The sequence below is a fragment of the Paroedura picta genome, chromosome 5, assembly GCF_049243985.1.
Source record: "Paroedura picta isolate Pp20150507F chromosome 5, Ppicta_v3.0, whole genome shotgun sequence".
NCBI classification, from domain to species: Eukaryota; Metazoa; Chordata; class Lepidosauria; order Squamata; family Gekkonidae; genus Paroedura; species Paroedura picta.
In genome coordinates, this window is record NC_135373.1 from 86,623,379 (window position 1) to 86,639,045 (window position 15,667).

General features: G+C 43.1%; 1 protein-coding gene across 2 annotated transcripts in view; it reads left to right on the forward strand.

Annotated features, from left to right (window-relative positions):
- The window catches only part of SYT1 (synaptotagmin 1), a 492,114-nt gene that overhangs the window by 100,143 nt on the left and 376,304 nt on the right, over window positions 1-15,667 (forward strand). For both annotated transcript variants that reach the window (XM_077338894.1, XM_077338895.1), the window contains exon 2: window positions 7,929-8,034. The gene's annotated coding sequence lies outside the window, so the exon portion shown is untranslated. The remainder of the gene's footprint in view (window positions 1-7,928; window positions 8,035-15,667) is intronic.

A 15,667-nucleotide genomic window follows, 5' to 3' on the forward strand; every position in this document is an offset into this window, starting at 1 on the left:
GGGCCACTGCTCTAAGTAATGTCATTGGAGTTTCTAGCTGGTACCAGGAAAGCCATTGGCCTGGGTGATTTTTAGCCCTCTAGCAGGCTATGGTAGAACTGTGCTCTGTCCTTGTGATTATCAGCAACTAACCCACCTGCTTCCAACCTCCTAAACTTCAAGCAAGCTGTGATTGTGATTAGAATTAGCTGCAATAACTGACAGGTTTGTAGGCTGCAAGAAATGTCAAGAGAGAGGTCAGAGATGAGAATAAACAGTGATGAAGAGCTCAAGTGAGAGTCATTGCTTCAAACAGAACAAAAGTAAATAAATTGAAGCTGAGTGATGTGATGAATCAAGCAGAATATCAACAGAAGGCATGCATGAGGACAACCAAAGGCAGTGCTGAAGAGAGAGACAGAATGCAAATGCAAAAATGCATGTTCTTAATACTGTTGAATAAGCATGAGGCTTTAGTGATAGAGAAAGGCTGTTAATCTTGACTTCAGGGTGTGACTCACTTTGAGGACTGAAAATATAGCATGCAAGATATGTTATAGTTGGTAAGCAGAATATCTGTAACACTGGGAGTAAATATATTCATACCCCCCCCCCCGGTAGACTAAGTTTGAAAACTTTCATCTTTGCTTTTCACTTGAAAATAAGGACTTGTTTTTTCTCCCCACAGCAAGAATGGTACCTACTTATTTCCTAAACTTTCCATTAAGAGACCTTGACAAAAATAAAGACACTAATCTGCAATTAGACCGTGTCATCTTTCAAAGTGTCTAGTTAAGGTGAAGTGTGTAATTAGGCATGTATAAGTGCATCTCACCTCCACCCACACAAAGGAGGCAAGCACAGCACTGAATGGGAAATAGCAACTGCACAGAATGTTCACCAGTGGAAACTTCCCAGCATAATAAAACATATCATTTATTATTTGTAGCATGATCAAAATTGCCAAAAGCGCTACACAGTTCTTAATATTTTTGTAATCAAGGCTGATAGCATGATTTCCATTTGCCTTGTTCTAGATCTGTGTTGGCTGTATTTTCATTGCAGGAAATTTGAAATGACATCTCCTTATCAGTGCAGTCCACCATTTCTAACATGCTTATGGCATGCATGCTTTATTTTCTTTCTATGTTCTTATTTAATTTAAACTCCCAACATTTATTTACTCTTATAACTCAAGACCAAAACAAGTGAGAAGAAACTGCAAACTTTTACCTATCTTAGCTAACCAAGGTTGACCTTGACTAGTATTTAGATAGGAAACTCCCAAGGATTTGGTGGAGTTTCTCCAAGGAACACTAGAAGTAATGATATGGAGGCAGGTAATGGAAAAACACCTCCGAACATTCCTTGCCTGGCAGCTAAACAATCTTAGGATTTTCTAGCATCTCCTGGCTACACCACACTTGCCATACAATAAATTATAAATAAACTAGGGAGCAAAGCCCACTTTAAAAATGGGCTAGAAGCTGGCAGGGTGCCCCCCCACTCTAGTGGTCATCGCTGGAGCATGGAAAAATGGGATGGAGGGCGCTGTGGCAAACTCATATTACTGCCTAATCACGTTACCATTGTAACCCTCCAAGATTTGCAGCCACACTTTCATATTCTCTTTTAAGGGCTTGGTTAGTCTTATGCGATAAGAATCAGTAACCCGGCCATTGACCTAAAACAGTTCTGCAGGGCCTGCTAAAGGGAGTCCTTCCACCAGGCATTTGGTTGAGACCAGGCATAACCAACAACATCTGAGCTTGTTTCTCTGCAACGAGATAGTCTCATATGGGCGTGATGGGAGACAATGACACCTGAAGTGTGTTGTAAAGGGCCGGGGGGGGGGGATGAAGTAAAGGGCCGGGGGGGAGAAGGCGTCCTTTGCGGCCCACCTCCAATTAGTCGACGGAACACCTGTGGTCCACGGCCCACAGGTTGGGGATCGCTAAACTAAATTAACCTGGAGGCTTCTTCCATCTCTATGATTCTATTCTATTATTCTTGTGGATGCCATTAGATTTTCTCTTATCCAGCCTCCTTGTGCCCTCCGCAGTTTAAATGAGGAGCAGAGTGGCTAGTGACTAATATACAGGAACTATCCAACATGGAAAGATAATTAAGGCTGCACCAAAATCTAAGTTACAGAAACAACATTAAGAAATCCACAAGGCACCTGGGAACTAGAAATCAAAAAAGCTGTGTGAGAATATACCCAGCAACAAATGACGGGTTTTACTGGATGCTTTTGAATGTCCTACCTGTTGGGGTCATAGATGTTCTTATGCTGGAAATGCAGGACTTTGACAAGGAGAGTGCAACATATCTTACCTGATAAGGAGGCATTGATTCAAACATGCCAGTGCCATATTTCTTGGATCCTGAACATGGAAGCTGGAGGTTGCTGGAGGAGTCCCAGCATCTGTTACTAGATTCAGTGGGATCCAGCATGAGGGAGTCTTCTGTTGCTGTTACGAAGAACTCAGTAGTGAATGCCAAGAGTCCTGGAGTGTACCACATGATTTGCTTTATTATCCAAGGATATTTTCTTGGGCTTTGGGGATAGAGTGGTCTTGATACTGTCACAGGGAGATATATAAATAAAGTCCGTAATCACTGCTTTGATTCACGGTGGAAGATGCATAAAAAACAAGTAAATATTATGTAGAACGTAAGAAAATATTATCAGTACTCCAATTATTTTGTTTAGCTGGCATTTTCATTTTCATAAATTTTGTTTTCTACTACCTGAGTAGTTTATCTCTTGGAGGCAATAAAGCTGTGACAGAACTGAATTATTGTAATAAATGGTCATATTGTTCTGGGAATTTTATTCTGTTTTCTACCGAACCATAAATATTGAGCCCAAAAGAAGTGATGCAACTCCACCCCCTCCCCCAGGTAGCGTGAACAGATTTCAAGGGAGCCAATTAAATTATTTATTTGGTCCTGAGGTGTGAGAAATGTTTGCCTGGGTGCACACAGTAAGTTTTAAGTGATATATTTATCTGATTGTGCATATTCAAGTTTTGGAGATTCTTTTTAAATTCTGTAAATGATCATTGGGAAGAAACAGCCTCTTGAAATAAAGGAAGGTAAAAGAATGAAACTGTGTATGTGCTAGAAAGAGGACACAATGTTTATTTCAGTGCAGTCTAGTTAATGGGTGAGAGAAATGTTTTCTCTAGCTTATAGCTAATTAGTTGTTGATTTAAGCGTTCACTGGCATAGGGCACTGTGCATGGCTCAGTGTAGTATCTCAGTAACTGGCAAGATCAATAAGAGTTTGGGAATGAAAAGCTCTTTTTATCTGCTGAAAAAAAGGTTCTGCATTTGTGTTTATATTACAGTATATACTCTTTATCAACAGGGCATCTGTAAGAAGCATTAACTCTTACTCTGGCATTTAAGTTTGTCAGATGGCCACATCAGTTAACTTTCATACTTTCTAATTGAGCTCCCACGCCAATAGGAAAGCAGGAAGCATCAAAACATGCCCTTTAAAATGGCAGCTTGTTAGTCCATCTGTGTTTTTGTTTCATTTTAATAACAGTACAGGCTTTTCTAACAACACTATAGAGCTCATGCTCCCAGATTTATCCAGAGTTTTTAGAAGATGAAGATCATAGTTGGAATGTACTTGAAATGTGTTAATAGCAGGAAAATGAGTTGATCTGAATGGAAACTGGATGTTTGCCACTGATAAGGTTTGCTGAGATATCAGAAATAGCATGGAATAGATATTCCATTGTACTCACCTGTAGACTTTTTAAAATGTGCTCCAACATATGGGCACTGAGATAAATTTCACAGTACATCTAAGCATGAAGGTCTGCACTGGGTTCCAGTCCAACAGCATCAAATAGGAATTATATTTTTTATTTCAAGAGGCTTGTATGTATGAAAACATTTTAACCAAATTCTGGCTGGAATGTTTTGTAAATATAGATGATGATGTTATCCATTCAGTCGTGATTAAATTATAAAAATTAAATTGCCATATTAAACATACAAAGTGATGATGATGTCATCCATTCAGTCATGTCCAACCATCAGCAATTCTATAGGAAAGATTCCTCCATGCATCTCTGTCAACGACCACTTTTTTTAGTTGGTTCATGGTCATCCCTGTGTCAGCTTTGATTGTGTCGAGCCAGCAGATCCTTTGGCGACCACATTTCCTTTTGCTGCTGACCATGTGCAGCATTAATGATTTTTCTAACGAGTTTGATCGTATGATGTCTCCAAAGTAAGTGAGCTTTAGCTGTAATCTCTTGCCTTCTAATGACATAGTTGGCTTGCTCCTCTCTAAAACTGTCTGGTTGATAACTTTGGCTGTCCATGGTATTCGCAGCATTTTTACTGCTAGAATGGAGCTCCGCCTTCTCTGTCTGCAAAGGATAAAATCGATCTGATTGTGGTCATCTGGAGATGTCCAGGTGTATAAATGGCGTTTTGGTTGTTCATAGAGGGTGTTAGTGATAGTCAATTTGTTTTCTTGACAGAACTGGATAAGTCTGTCACCAGCTTCATTTCACTCACCTACTCCAAACCTACCACAGATTCCCTCTTCTTGTTGGTTTCCAGCTTTGGCACTGAAATCCCCAATAACATATATCTTGTCCTTTTGAGACACCTGTTTCATTGTTTCATGCACTTTTGCATAGAAATCTTCAGTTTCATTTTCATCAACAGCCGTGGTTGGTTGCATATACTTGTATAACAGTTGTGTTCATTGGCTTTCCCCGAATTCGGATGGACATAATTCGGTCATTTACTTCTGTGTAACTTTCCACTGCACAAGCTGTCATCTTATCAACAATAAAGGCCACACCATTTCTTCTGATACTGTTGTGACCAAAGTAGTAGACTGTGAAGTCTTCGGATGGAAAATGGCCATTATCTGTCCAGTGTAATAAACTGACGTCGAGCAGACTGATGTTGAGTCGGGTCATTTCTAATTTCATAATATCCAATTTTCCTTGTGACATTCCATGTACATTCCATGTTGCAATCTTTCTGGTTTTCTTTTGGCTCAGGCCTCTGCCCTCTCCATGGGCTACATCGGCAGCTAGGTGTCCTGGAGGGTTTCTCCCAGCCTCATCATAAATGCCCAGGTTACTGTTAGAGAGATGTCACCCTTCCCCAGTGGCTTGTTCAGTATTTCATGGTCTGGAAGGGCCTACCACTTTCCATAGAATTTTCTATGGCAAGAAAGACAGGGTATGTTGCCGGGTCCTTCCCCATGCCTCTAAATATAGAAGGGACACACTATTAGTAAGAATAAGACAATAGAACCATAGCATCTGTTTTAAATTGGTTTTTCCCATATGGTATGATCACATTATCAGCCTGGTCAGGGTTATAGAATGAGATCACAGCACAGTGATGTTGTGTTCACTCCTTGGCAATACTAACTGCATTTTTATTTGACTTCTTTTGCATCTGAATGTTTACAAATGTGTTCTTCAAGAATCTGTGGAGAGCCAGCTTGGTGTAGTGGTTAAGAGTGGCGGATTCTCATCTGGTGAGTCAGGTTTGATTCTGCACTCCCCCACATGCAGCCAGCTGGGTGCCTATTATATTATATTATAATATATTATTCAAATCTATTATTCCAAAATAAGACCATAAATAAAATACATATAAACAACTTTATATACAGATAAAATATCAATATTATCTTAGGAAACTCAGATGCATTATAAAATTACAGGCCTGGGCCCAGATAAAAACAAGAAATGTTTAGTTAACAGTAGACCAGTAGACTACTCATTGATAACCTCATCATGCTGAGGAAACTATTATAATTTCTAAATGTGAAACTATCTGACTGGAGAAAAGCTATAAAGCTTTTCTTTGCAGTTCCTGTTTATTAGAGCATTGTACTGTCTCCATCAACGTTCTACATCATAATTTACTAAAATACAGTTCTGCAAATTGTGCTCTGTATTGAATCTCAAGCTTCATAGAACAAAATGCTTTCTTTCCTAAATATCTACACTCTGATAGATTTTGTTTCTGGTAATTTTGGAAATAAAAAGGAAATGCTCATGTGACTTTAAAAAGTTTTTGGCAGTCATCATAATGTAGGATGCAATCCACACTTTGTGGTATCTGTTCAGAATGAAGGCTACCTTTGTACTGGTAAGCACAGTTATAATTATCTAGATATATACTCAAACAAAGGCTTGCTAATAAGTATGCTGCCATTATCACATAGCCTTACCTGAACAAAAAAAATATCATTTAAATCTGACCAGAGGGAGTGGGGTAAGATGGCTGTCAAATAAACACTGAAGTATGTGATAGAAAATTTTAAAAACCTAAGGAATTCTATAGACTATGGCACTAGTGCCAAGAAAACTCAAGCTTTGATTAAGTATTTCCTCTTCAATGTTTAGGGATAAAACAGCAGCAAGGGGGAAATCATGTAGTATTTTATTGATTTAACCCTATAGTTTGTTTTGCTTTGTATGTGTGTTTGTCATAAAAAGCTACCCCAGTAGGAACAGAAAATACACTTCCATTTATCAAACAATTGAGGATGACGGCATAAAACACTATATGACAATTGACCTTATTAAGGTTGAGTATGAAGTTCTAGAAAACAAAATTTTAGCAATTTTTTCCTGCCACTCTGTTTGACCTCACTACTCAAGTGAGAGTTTTCTTTAAGAAAACACTGATGTGAAAGTGTTCAGCTTTAGCTAGCTTGATGTATACATTTTAGACCAAAACTATGGCTGATATAATAAATGATGCAGTACCATCCTACCTACTGAAGACCTTGGGATTAAATAATTTTTCATGAAGACATTTTTCTTTTGCTATGGCACTTATGCTTTAAGATTCTTTTAATTGTTACTTTCTTCCACTGAGGTTGCCCCCCAAAACAATTTGTAATCATACGCCATTAAAGGTAATTTGTGCCATTAAAGGTAATCGATATCTATGTCTATCTAGTTTAAGGAGACATACCTTTGAAAAGTCAAGTTTTTCAGTTGTAGATTGTTTATATGTATGTGTTTTGACTGTTTTATATACGTACTCGGGGCAAAGCCCATTGTACCCCAGAATACAACGGATGTTAGGATTTCGAGGTAGAGGAAGGAAGGAGGGTGTGGGTGAGGCCTGGCTGTTGCCCCCCCCCCCCAAAACTCCCACTCACTGGCACAGTTGCCCTCCTGCTGGCAGGCAAGGTCCCATATAGTATGTGCAGCTGCCTGACCATGAGGCTTGGAGGCGGGTGTGTGCCATGTGAAGGCAGGCAGCTGGCAGTGAGGTCTCGCTTTGCATGTCTCCCTCTCTCCCAGGCCCTCCTCCCTTCCTCCCCGTGGCATTAGACCTCCACCCACATTGCTTAGGTTGGGTCTCACTTCCCCTTTCTTCCCAGCTCCCACCTGCTGGCCACCAGGCTTCCCAACACAGCCAGACCTCCCTCCCTCCCAGCTCGCTCACCATCTAGCTCACCTCTGGCCATCAGCACTGTAGAACAGGCTGACATTTCTTCCATGTGGAAAAAGGTGGAGGAGGATGTGGCAAAGGGTGGGACATCCCTCCCAATTGGCCTCTCATTAGACAGATGGCCAATCAGGGATGGGACAACCTCCCTAATTGGTTGTTAGGCAATGAGTCCCAGGTCCTCCCAGCAGCCTCTTACCATCTTATTAAGAGGCATAGATCTGTTTTTTATCATGTTTTAATTAGTTTTATTGGTTCCTCTCTTATGGACACCAAGTTGGGTAGAAAGATTGCTTAAAAGTGTTTTAAATGAAATAATTTTCACAACAATATCTTTGTATGCATCTTTTTTTAATGATGAAGTGTCTGGTACTTGTCCTATGGATTTTGCTCTCTAACTTTAATAGTCTTTGTATCACCATTTTTGATATCAACCAATGACTGGATATTACAACAAATCTCTTTTCTTTTCTTAATAGTTAAAAGAACTTGAACACCAACAAAAATCTATACCTGGCCTGAATCAGCTGTTTCTTGAACTTCCCTTGGGACTAAAAAAACCAGCATTGATGCTATTTATATAAGGTAACTAAAATCATATATTTTGTATAATTTTATATGTGTAACAATGTGTATAATTGTCATGTTTGCTTGTAAAAACCCCAAATGTGGGCTAATGTGGTTTAAATATGTTTTTTTGAATAAATGGAAACCCAGATTTTGTTAAGGTAAAGAGGTACAAGAAATTAAAGGAAGGATTGTGAGAGTATTACTCAATATTTTAGGTACTTTCATTTTCCTATCAGTTTATACTTCACCAAAGCCAATATTGTCATGGTTCATTATCCATAGATGATCTTGAGCAGTCTAGCATTATATAAAATATGGTATCACATCAGTCTGGTTTAAAGATTTGCGGGGTCCATAGCACCAGAGTCAGAGTTGGGGTCCTTGTTAGTTGTTGTTCTTAGGTTCTATGACGTCATGGTGACCTTAGGAACAATGGGCCACCATTCATCTCTGTCTGCACTCATTTCTTTAAACCTTTGTAAGATCAATCCACTTATGTCTTTAAGACCAACAACCCTGTCCACACCAGCTTGGCAGTAGGGACCACTGAATGTGCACACAAACATGCTTAGGATCACACAGCATCTTTCAACACAGAGCCATGTGGCAGAACAAACTAGGTGAAAGAAACATTGAAACCAGTAGCACCTTTAAGAGGAACAAACTCTAATTCAAGGTAGAAGCTTTCATGTTCCTGCACACTTTGTCAGATACAGGGGGGAAAGGATTCATTTTGAAATTTGGCAAGAATTAAGCTAAACCTTTCCATTCTTTTGCTGCTTTAGAGGGAAGCAAAAACACCCTTTAAGGAAATCCTTCAACACAAACTATGATCCTGTAAACAAATGCCTGAGGGGAGGGCATTTGTCCTGCCTCTGTCCCCAGCACTTCAGCATACTACTTGTGTTCAGTATTCCCATACAGGCAAGATGGTGGACTAATAACTTGTGGTCGACAGCATTAAAGGAGGCTGGCCATGCCAAAGTAATTTAGGCATTACTTAGAGCATTTCCACATGAGGAATCTGCCTCTGGGCAGCCTCTGGTTGCTAGCAGGTTTTAGTGCCCCCTCCACATGATGTTGTCTGCATCTTGAGGCTGGCCAGGGGCTCGCTTGAGTTTTGGCCAGATTTGCCTCAGGATGAGAGAAATTGCAAAAACTGGATTTCCCACCTCCCATTGGGCTTCTCATCAGGGAGCAACCAGGCACAAGTCTGTATGGAGGGGGAAAGGCATGATACTCTCTGTACCATTGTCCTGCCCTCATGTTAAGTGTGGCAGGGCCCCCTGCCTCATTGACAGGCACACTGTCTTCTATAACCAATGGCACCACACACTAGTCTAGGCTTAAGCTAAAGCCAAGACAACACTGCTAGGGTCGGCCAAGCCAGGCCAGACTCCATCTCTGCCTTAGGTTTGGAATGACAGCCTTTGCCTGACCCAGAGGTGCCTCTGGACTCAAGCTTGCATCAGATCCCCCCCCCCATTATATTTCTAAGTGAGTGGACTGGCTTCCTCCTGTTTGCCTAAGGGCTCCTAGGAAAATCCTTTGTCTTGCAACATTTTTCACACTTGGCCCCTCTGCCAGGGGATATCTCCTCCCCACAGCCTGCCAGCTAGACCTGATGGCTCTCTTCCTCAGAGCCATTAATACCTTTATCCAAATCCATTTACGGCCATCACCCCCCACTTGGCCAGGTATTGTCCTAATCTCCGGGGACCCTGGAAACTTCCAGCACATGCTTACCTGAGCCTTGTCACATAGCCCCCTTCCCAAAATCCTATAAAAACTGTGGCTTCACACAGCCACTCTGAGTGTCTTCCAACCCAGGACCTCCCACGCTGGTTCGTGCTCCTTCCTCTGACCCACCACTCCTTGGACAGGTAACTATCAAGCCTTCCACTCTTCCTCTCCCTTCTCTATATGACTGCTTGTATGTGTGTTAGCTATTTGTGTGTCTTTTTGTTATTTTCCTTTTAATAAAAGCTTATATTAATATTTTACCATTTACATCTGTGTTTGCCTTGAGTTCCTACAGGTGCTCGACCCTCGTATACAAAGGTAACGATCCGATAACGCTAAGTTACCCCCCTCTCGCAGCATTTTGGGCTAATATTCCCCACAAGCTCAAAGATACGTGTTTTTAGGACACGTGTCCACGCAATTTGGGTAACAGATTATGGTGGATCACGCGGGCAATTGCCCCAGGCTTACTAGGGAGTAAAGTGGATGCACGGCACTCTCCAGTAACCCGGACATAAGGGGAAAAGCCTGAGTGAACTCTTGGCATTAGTGTGTGAATGTGCTCTTGGAAGTGTGAATTCTGGGTGGGCTATTTTCCGTTCCCCTCCTTCCCTTCAGTACTGCAAAGCCTGTTGGCCGTGGGCTAAAACGGTGTTCATTTGGAATTTGTTGTGGGTTTTGACTGTCGCTCTGTGCGGACCCCACATTGCATCTTTCAAACCCACTGGGTGTCTCCCACCATGGTAGCGTGCGATAGGGAACCCCGCCCTCATGCATCTGACCTTCGCTAAGGCAGAGCTGAGGTTTGCCCTTTCATGTGCTGTATATACCATGAATTAGGGCTCCTCTTCCTCCTCTTCTGATCACGAGCTGTAGATACCGTGAATCAGTCGAGGTTTGCAGGTGCTCCTCCTGACTTCGGGCACTCCCGTTAAGTGCAGGGCAAGAAAGGACACCGTGCCAACCCCCCCCCCCTTTTGTTTCCTCCTGTTCATGTGCTGTATATACCGTGAATCAGGGTTGGTGCAGGCTGTAATCACTCTGCAGAGACAGAGGACACAGGCCTGGTCTTTCTTTTGCTGCATACCGGAGCTCGGTGGCAGGAATCTTTGGGTTAATTCTTAGGTGCGTTGCCTGTAGGATTTCCCCTATCTCTTTGAGTGTTTGGGTAACTGCTGCCATAAGGGATGGCTGCAACGGTTGTTTTTGCTGAAGCCTTTCAGAGCAAGGACAGGGTAGACCAGCTGACCAAGTGGGTCATGTCAAAGGGGCGCAACCCCTGGAAACCTGGGTTCTTTAAAGACCCAAATCCCCTGGAGAAACTTACAGATACTTTTCAGTCATACTGTGACTCCAGGAGACTGAAACTGGGAAGTGTGAGTACCCATGCTGCCTGGGGTCTCTACATTGCGCTGCAGGACAGTGTGGCACAGATTAGAGAACTCCAAACAGCAACGGAAAGTTTGGAACGGGACCTCCGACTAGCATTGGAAAATCAGGAGCGCGAGTATGCACTCAAGCTCTCTGATACAGAAACTCGCCTTGAGTCCCTGGGAAAAGATCTTGAGAGAGAAACCGGGGAGCGAGATGCTGTAATTAGCAAGCTCCACCGAAAAATAGAACAGTTGCAAAGAGAGAAATTTGACTTGCTGGTGGACAAAAACCACTATGCAAATCTGGTACAGGAGAAAGATCTCCAGTGCCAACAGGCTCTTCTGAGAGCAGAAGAGGCCTCCGCTAACGTGAAAGAATTGGGCAAGCTGCATGATCAGGCACAGAGTGCAGCACAATTTCTGGCTAGGGAAAAAGCAGCACAAGTCTCAGCCATAAGCCATGATGCGTGCCGCCATGAAATTGAAAGTCTGAAGCAAAAATTGGGGCTTCAGACTGCTCTCATTGCAACTGTACACCCCGAGACACTCCCTTCCCTGCCAGACCTGTCTCACACTGAGCAGGTACTGCCAGCAGAGGCTGTCTCACATCCGCCAATCCACCTTGATTGGACGGAAACCCCCACTCCAGTCCATCCTGTCCAGCATGAGACAGTCTGGAGGCACATGGCAAACGGCCGTGTCGAGCTTACCAACCAGGAGAGAGTCATGATTTGGAAGCCTCATGAAGCGAAGGCTATTGGTGACCAGTTGGGCCCTCTCAACAGGGACACTGGCGTGCAATGGCTGTATTCAACCCTAGAGCAGTACCCCACTGCCAGCGGGGAGGATCTATGCCAATTGGTAAGGGTGTGTGCTACTGGACCAGATGCACAAGCCTTACAGAATGGCCTACTCCAACGTAAAATGGCACAGTTAGGTCCAATGAATTGGGCCCGTGAAATAGCCAAGTTGCTATGGCCGGGCCAATCAGCGGAGCTACTGTTCCTCACTGACAAGCAAGGCCCTGATGAGAACCCTGAAAGCTATTCAAGCCGCAAGTGCTTCCTTGCGCAGTTAGCTGAGAAGGTTCAGGCAAATGCTCAGGGTATATGGAACTTTAATGTAGACAATTTTAAGACCCCGTTCTACAATGGTCTCAACACCAGAACAAAAATTGCTATAGGCTTGTTCAACCCGACCAACATCACTTGGTATGCGCTCAAGGAGAAGGTACGGCTCGCTGGCGACCTTTTCCGTGAGGTGGCCTATGCTCAAGGTTCTCGAGTCAAGCATCCCAAGAAAGGCTCCCAGGAACCGGTGCAGGTAGTCACTTATGCCAACAGTGGCCCGCATTTGAAACGTAGAAGAAACAGGAGACACAGCAGCTTTAGAGCCAGGAAGAACCCGTCTGGCCAAAGTGCAGAGTCTTCCCTTGGCACCCAAACTGCTGTGCCTCCCCCAACACCTCTTGGGAATCCTCAGCAGGCAGTTCCCTCTGCCCAGAATCGGTCTCAGCACCCGGAAACCTTCCTAAGGAGATACTACTGGGCTGGGCTCAAGGAGGCCAGATTGGACATGGCCCAGTTCAACAGGCAGCCTCTGGGAAAGCTAGCCCTTGCCTATGGGAAGCTTACTGCCAACTCAGCAGAGCGCCCACAGCCACCTTCCCCTGCCCAAAACAGGGATAAGACACAGAGTGGTAGTAACTTCCCACAGAGTAGTAACTTCCCCCAGAATAATCCCAAACCTAATAGAGATTCTGCCCCTCAGCAGCAGAATAAAATTAGGGACCGGATTTTTCTGTGGCGGGAACTTAGAAATACTGGGGCAGACATGACCCAGTATGATAACCAACCCACATCTGTGCTCATGTGTGCCTTTGTGAAGGCCATGAGGAAGAGGAAAACCAGGAAAATGCTCAGATATGAGCCAGAGATGGAGACAAGAACTAGGCCCACAGAAATTTCTTCTGAATCCCCTAAGGATTGGCAGAAGGAAATAGAGAAATTTAAAACTCTTACCCAGAAACAAGATTTAGAAATTAAGGATCTTAATGAGAAAAACAAGGAATTCCAGGGTGAACTTTTAAAAGTAAAAGCACATTTGCAAAATGTACTGGATTTCCAAAGCCACACAGATCATAAATTGAAAAGAAAATACAGCAGATCCAGCAACCCAGCTTCACCTCTTGTCTTTAAAGAAGAGGAAATATTCTCAGTTCCCACATCTCAGAGTCAGGAAGGAAACCTTGCCTCTGAACCTGTACAGAGTTCCAAAATCCAAGTTCACAATAATGGTTCAACATGTGTGCTTCCATTTTTACTTTTAAACCTCCAAATTTTAAATTTGGCTGCAATTAGTAGAGCCTCCACTGATAGTTGCATTCACACTGAAACATCCACTATTTTGCAATCTTAAAACAGACTCTCTTTGTCTAACTGCCTTTCTAGGCACTCAGGCCTATGACTCATGCCTTGCTCTCCCCCAGCAAAGCAAATAATCTACATAACTAAGGAACTTTAACAGAACAGAAAGTATTCTTTCTTCTCAAATCAGGAAGGGAAGAAGTTTTGTTTCTTTAAAGACTGACCCCCACCTCAGGGAAGCAAGGGGGGGAAGTCACAGATCTTCTTTGGGAAATGTGTCCTTTACAGTTTTTTCTTCCCTTTTACATTTTGTCTTTTTATTTTTAATTGGCAATTAGAACATTTTTTGTCATTTTTTTTTTGTTTTGAATGAAAATCTAGCTTATCAGCCAGCCAATAAAGACCCTCTGCCCATGCACAGGAACAGTCTTTCCCTTTAAGGATACCAGGTTTCTCTGCCTAAGAATGGGAGCATCTGGTTGAAGTAAATGGAAAGGACAATTAGACAATCCCCAGGAGGATTGTGCCACTGAAGAGCCCCCGGAGGTCAAACCTCCAGCCCCCACCACAACAGTTGTGGTCAAACAACTCTCACTGAGCAATTCAGGAGAGCCTGCTTTGGAAGGTGTGGCAGAAACCTTCCTCCAGTTTGATCCAGGGTAAAGGGAAATAGGGACAAATACCTTGCCTGCTCTCGGACGCAAGGGGGGGGGAGGCCCTTTCCTGAGGCATTTTGCACCTGTGTATATAGCCCCTGGTACAACCCCCATTCCTTTTCAGGTCGCTCACTTTGCTTTGCCACACGAACACACGGATGCTAGAAACAGATATGCTTCTCCTTCTAGTTTTTGCTGTGCTCTCTCTTGGAAATGCTTCCCCTACTCTTCCTCATCAACAAGAGATTATTGTTCCCTCTTCCCCACAGCCCCCACCTTTGACCTCCTCTCCCCAACACCAGATTCTCGTTTTCCCTATCCAGCTCCCTGGGTTCCTGCTGCTCGGGAATCCATAACCAAACCTGTCAGCTTGTTTCCCTGCTACAGATTTCCCGCAGATGCCAATTGTTCCCGGTTTGCCCCAAAGATCTCGCGGCTCCCCTATTGTATGCTTGATGCCACCCTCCCTGGGAGACTTTGCTGCAGCCGCTCTGCCGCCACTGTTTTCCTGGAAGCAAGGGGGGGAGGGCATCAGAAGACCTTGCCAACCTGCCAAGAAGATTCTTGGGAGGGAGGGGTGGGAATGGGAATAATTTGCCTCTGTATTTATTGGGAAGGTGACTGCCACCTCTCCCACCCTACATTTTTGCTGTAAATATACATTTTTCATTGTGTACAATGTATTCATTTTAGTTAATTGAGAATGTAGCAAATAGTTTGCTAGTTTATGTATGTAAGTTTTGCTAAATTGCTTAGCTTTACCTTGTTCTTATTGCATTGCTTATTAGAAGCCATTGCTAAGTTCATTGTCTAACTTTTTAGTTTCTACCACTTTCTGCCTGCTTCATAGTAATTGCTTGGTATTCATTGCCAGCATTTTTAGGATTGCCTAGTGCTTGCATTCTAAAATATTGCTCAGGTACTGCCCACAGTTTCCTGCCTGCATAGAATTTGGTTTTCCCTGCATTTGCTTTTTGTCTATTGTTTGCTAGATTGCCTTGCTCAACGTATTAGTTTGCATTGGTTCATTGCTTTATTCATATGGTGGAGACCTCACGCTTAGCTAGTTCATTGTTCATGTATGTTACATTTAGTTTTGAGTGGTTGTGGTAAAGAGGAACAGCAACTTCACAGCTTTCCTTAAGTCACCCAAACCCCTCCTAAATGTGTTTTGTTTTTAATTTGGCTTAAGTTTTTGTAGTTTTTGTAGTGGCAGAAGATGGCCCCACTTTTCTCTCTGAATTTCTAGGCTGAATTTCAATCTTTGCCACCACCAACGCAGTATATATTGGTCTGGAGCGAATAAATGGAAATAAAGTTCGCTCCAGAGGGGGGGATTGTTAAGTGTGGCAGGGCCCCCTGCCTCATTGACAGGCACACTGTCTTCTATAACCAATGGCACCACACACTAGTCTAGGCTTAAGCTAAAGCCAAGACAACACTGCTAGGGTCGGCCAAGCCAGGCCAGACTCCATCTCTGCCTTAGGTTTGGAATGACAGCCTTTGCCTG